The following is a 5,307-nucleotide window of genomic DNA, read 5'->3' as shown; positions in this document are numbered from 1 at the left end:
AAATTATCAATATAGGGTGGTAGACTTAATGTTATGGGACTAGTTTGTTCATAGTTACTTGCAGAGAGTTGACAGGTTGGAGTATTAATGTCAGTCCCTGTTCTAAGTTGGTGAAGTTGGTATTCCAGTTTAATGACTTCAGTAATTGGAGGTTTCCCAGCAAGTATTTGTAAGCCATTGTGAGGGGCAGTCCTATATGCCTTGGTGATTAGAAGAAGGGCTTTTCGTTGTGACGATAGAAGCTTTCTTTGCAGATGACCTTTTGACACTGCGTTTCCCCAAGAGCAGCAGCCATAAGTTATAATTGGCACGTAGATCTGATTATAGATGACACTGATGGCTGCAGAGCTTAGTCCCCAAGATTTCCGTGCAACAGAAGAAAAGGCTTGAAAAATTAGACTCGTTCTTCTGGCTATGTATTTAACATGAGCATCCCATCCAAGTCTGAAATCTAACCATATGCCAAGATATTTAATACTTTCTTTAATTGCAATTGTTTGCCCATTCATTTTTATTAGTGGTACACATCGATAGAGATTAGGACTGTAAGGTTTGTTAAAAACAATTCCCATAGTTTTATTCGGATTAAATTGTAATTTATGATCTAGTCCCCATTTGTGGATTTTACTTAGGATCTCATTGCCCCGATTTTCAAGCATAGCTCGAGATCGTCCACCAATCAATATTAATACATCATCAACATATGCAGTAGTTTTATCTTGGCCGAAAGATTCCTGCAAGAAGGCATCGAATGTAAGATTCCATAAAAGCGGTCCACAGACTGAACCCTGTGGACATCCTCGAGTGATTACACGTTCAATGGAGTAAGAGCCTTGCATTAAGATTGCTTTGCGGTTTGCTAAATAATTAACAAAGAGTCTATATAGATTAGCAGGACAGCCAGTTTGTCTGATTTGATATAATGTAAAAGGCCACCAAGCAGTGTCGAACGCTTTAGATATATCTAAACTAATGCCCAAGATGTATTTATTTTGTTCGCGAAGGTTTTTGATGTTAGCAACGACTTGATTGATTGCATCATTGGTGGATCTTTGTTGTCGAAAACCAAATTGTAAGTTACTAAGGAAAGAATTATGTTCAACAATCCAAGTCAAGCGGTCAACCATTAGTCGACCCCCCTATAACACTGTTGATAATTCCGTTTTATATGAATTCCATGTTGTACGAGTCACTTAGTTTTTACAAATACGTGTGCCGGGCTGTGAACGGCTCACGTATTTGTAAAAACTAAGTGACTCGTACAACATGGTATTAATATAAAACGGAATTATCAACAGTGTTATAGGGGGGTTGACTTGTATTTGATATCTCTAATCTCTGTTCATGTTACAATGTTGTATATAGAGTCATGGAGAGTGATGATGGACTTTGAGATTAATGCTTTCAGGATCTCTGTATCTGTTCTTCTGATGTAAACCTCTCAGTTTATTACATTTCCCCTCCCCTTTTATGCACTGAAATTGCATAAATTGATTTTCTAGACTTTATATTAAAATTTTATTATACAGATTCTGACCTAAGTCCCTTATACTGGTCCAAGCCCAGGACTACAAGCCTTGGCTTCCCATCCATCCTTCTCATACTGGTTATACACTATAGCAACACTATAAATGTGTTGCACTTGATATTAAATATATTGCATTAAATATCATTTCAAATTACAAATCAAAACTTTTTTAGATTTTTTTTTGTTTATATATAATTATTTATGCACTACATCAATTTACAATGCATTAAATGCTTGAAAATGATTGCAGACATTTCCTGTATTCATCTTGTACAATAGGAACATTCACATAATTTAATTTTAACTCTTTGGCTTAGGAAATTATTGAAATTATTGTATTTTTTCCAAATTATGCCAGAAAGCAGGATCTTCTAAAGTAGCATGAAAAATGTCTAAATTGTGCAGCACCAAAAGGTATCAGGTAGATAATGAGGGATGAGCAGCTAGATTGAATTCTGTTAGCCATTTTGCCAATTCTTCTTATTTAAATTGGCAGTATTACCTCTAGAATTGTGTAATATAATATTTCTTTTCTTTAATGTTTTTATCGCCTATTTATGCCATTTTTAACAAGACTTTATCTTGTCTCTAAAATCATGCTGCTGTCACGGCTGCATACCTTGGAGGTATGAAAGAGTACATGTCAGGAGTTGCAATTTGGCACAGAGTATTTGATGCCCAAATATGTACATGTACACACAAAATAAACCAGACTTGTAGGTAGTCAGAGGACCGAAAACTAGGTCAAAAGAAAATACAAAATACTGAGACTATTTTTACAAACAGGTGCGAGTGTGAGATTTGCACATGTGTTGCTCATGTTCTTTGAGACATTGTCTTGTCCCAAAAATGGCTTTGCCATTTTACTTGTTTTTGTTAAAATTTATTTTTTAAAACTTTAGTTATAAATTTTCTTATATACAATGGCCTAGCAGTGTAAATTTTCATACTAAATGAAGTCACACTAAGCAAATTTCTGGAATTTTGTACTTCAATTACATGTTAACTGTTGTTAAAGATAGTACTGCAAAATCCAGCAGTCAGGCAACACTGAATGAATTATTATTAATTAATAATAATAGTAATTATAATAAAAATATCTTCAAATTTCATATTTTTAATTGTTTTAATATGTTACTTTAATGTGAAAGTTAATTAAACTCATGACTTCTCTGAAGGGATATGCTATAGGTCTATTCTTGAAATTTAAAAGGCAGTATTCAACTACTTGAGAATCACAGCAAAAAAGACTTCATCAGAGCATTCCAAGGACTTCTGGAATTAAAAGGAAAGGGGAAGGAAGATATTAAAAATTAAATCAATAACACTTTTCTATATAAAACAATCAATTATTTATTGGGATGTCATCACACTTCCATGCTGCAATTTTTAATCATCTTTTAATTTTAAAAAATTTACATGACTTCTGCTCCAGACCAGAAGTTTGTGTATAGTTAATTGGGACCACAGACCCCTAAGCTTAATCCGATTCGGTCTTAATTTTCATCTATCCAACTTCTTTCTAATGAAGGACAGAAAGACAGACATAGATGGACAACATTGGGAATGTGTATAGATCTGTAGTTTGAAAATTGCAGCACAAAAAATTCATTTTCTTATTGAATTATTCTCAGAGCTTTCCGGGCACACTGTATGTTTTATTAGAAATTGATTTGTTTTGATCCCTAAAAGATTGAATATATCAATTCCAATTTTCATTTGTATAACTATAATTGAAAGAATGATATTTTTTATAAGAATTATTTCTTTAATTAACATTATCAGTTATATATTTTTATGATGCATTATAACTAGTGATGTAATGAATATTCAGTTACTATTCGGCCGAATACTGCATACCTAAAAACAGGAGTAAGAAATAACAAAAACACAGTAAATTAATCATTTTGGTATTTAGATTTAAATGCTATCGGGTTAGTGTTGTTTGTTTATATTTATTTATAACTTATAACATGCACAAAATAAAAAAGAAAACAATATTAGTCACATGTATTCACAATTTATAATTACAAAGATCAGCACATGTACACACCTATTCGTTCAAGAATCATCGCACATCTGAGGGTCTGACCCTGTCTATCCTTCTTTTTAAGCACTCGTCTTTGCTCTTCCCTTTCTCTTTATCGCTCTAGTCCACATATGCCTATGCATACATCATAATATGCACTCATGATACTTTCAATTCGTCGCTTTTCTGTCATAGATTTCCAATTTTACAATTATGTGACTCATAGCCTGGTGATAACAGAGAAAAGAGACAGATAGGACGTCAATATAAGTCCCAGTTATGATTTCACAGATTCGAGACAGCTTGGTAGCCCGAACGCCCCAGGCTATCACCCGTGCATGCTAAGTGATTTTCATTACAAGCATTTAGCTTTCCGAAGTCTATGACAACAATTGTTTGGCATTGACGGCCACAAATTTCATGCTAATAAGCTGCCTTGACTTGTTCAATTATGTTATCAACTCAGTTTCATATTTATTTTCACATTTTCACTTTGCGGTTCTTCTCTGTTCTTTTTCCGTTATTTACATATGTAGGTCATTTTGTTGTTATCCACATTTGATATCATCGATTATCACATACTGCCATGACGATCTTGTCTGTTTGCTACAACTGTCAAGAATTAACATGATTGGCGAAGCATAGTGACAGTGGGCCAATAGAGAGCAGGGTCCTTGCCATAATGTGGTTTGCAAGCCAATTTTCATACGTGCATTAATCAAGCTGAATAGTTTGGCCGAATATTCAGCTATTCGGACACGCTCCTGGCTGAATATTCTGTATTCGGCCTTAGGCCGAATATGCTATTCGTTGCAACACTAATTATAACATCATCTAAGTACAGTAGAGCATCAATTATCTGAATCAATTGGGGACTGGGGTTGTTCAGAAAATCAATTTTTCAGATAACCAATTATGTACGAAAAAATATATTAACCTATCCCATGTTGAAATTGGGATGTCCTGGCATGTCCTTAAATACCCTCTTATGGTTGTGCCAGTGCTGCCAGCTAAAACACGCACACCAACAAAAATAATATTGGCGTAGCCCAAGACATAGCCAAAGATTGCAGCACCACAGCACTAGTGGAAATTTAAATTTGCCAACTAGAAAGCATTTGGTTAATTGACGTTAATTGATATTCGGATAATCGATGCTCTACTGTAGTTTTTCGAATTATTAATTATTATAGTACTGAACTTTTGTAATCACAGAGAGAGAGAATATTAAAGTTGCTTGTTTTGTAACATAGTTAACAAAAATATCAACAAATATTTATCAATACATTATAACAAAAACTAGTTACTAGTGAACTGAATTGAATTCTGATGGAACTGATTTTTATGATAAAACCAAGATTAGGAGTTAGTGAAGATGACATACTAGCCACTGAGATAACTGAGAACTGGACTAATTACTGCACATTTACCAATGGGATTTTTAAGAACAGTAAAGCTTTCTTCAAAAATTAGCTTAGCAAGAAAACTTAGCAATCTTCAAAAATCCCACCATGGTGTAGTAATTAGTCCAGTTAGGAGTTAGTTTGAAAAAACAGTATATGTTTAAAACATTATCTTTAATTATATTAAAACATTATTTTAGAATAATGAATTTAGAATATTATTTTAATTCTAAGTTATATTCTAAACTTTTAGTTTAGGATGTTTTGATATAAACTAATAATCATTCTAAAATATAAACTTATCATTATTAATAATTATTAATATATTTTAATATGTTACTTTAATG

Source organism: Centruroides sculpturatus, unplaced genomic scaffold, assembly GCF_000671375.1.
Source record: "Centruroides sculpturatus isolate CEXI.00-Female unplaced genomic scaffold, Cexi_2.0 scaffold1873, whole genome shotgun sequence".
Taxonomy (NCBI): domain Eukaryota; kingdom Metazoa; phylum Arthropoda; class Arachnida; order Scorpiones; family Buthidae; genus Centruroides; species Centruroides sculpturatus.
This window is presented reverse-complemented; position numbering follows the sequence as displayed.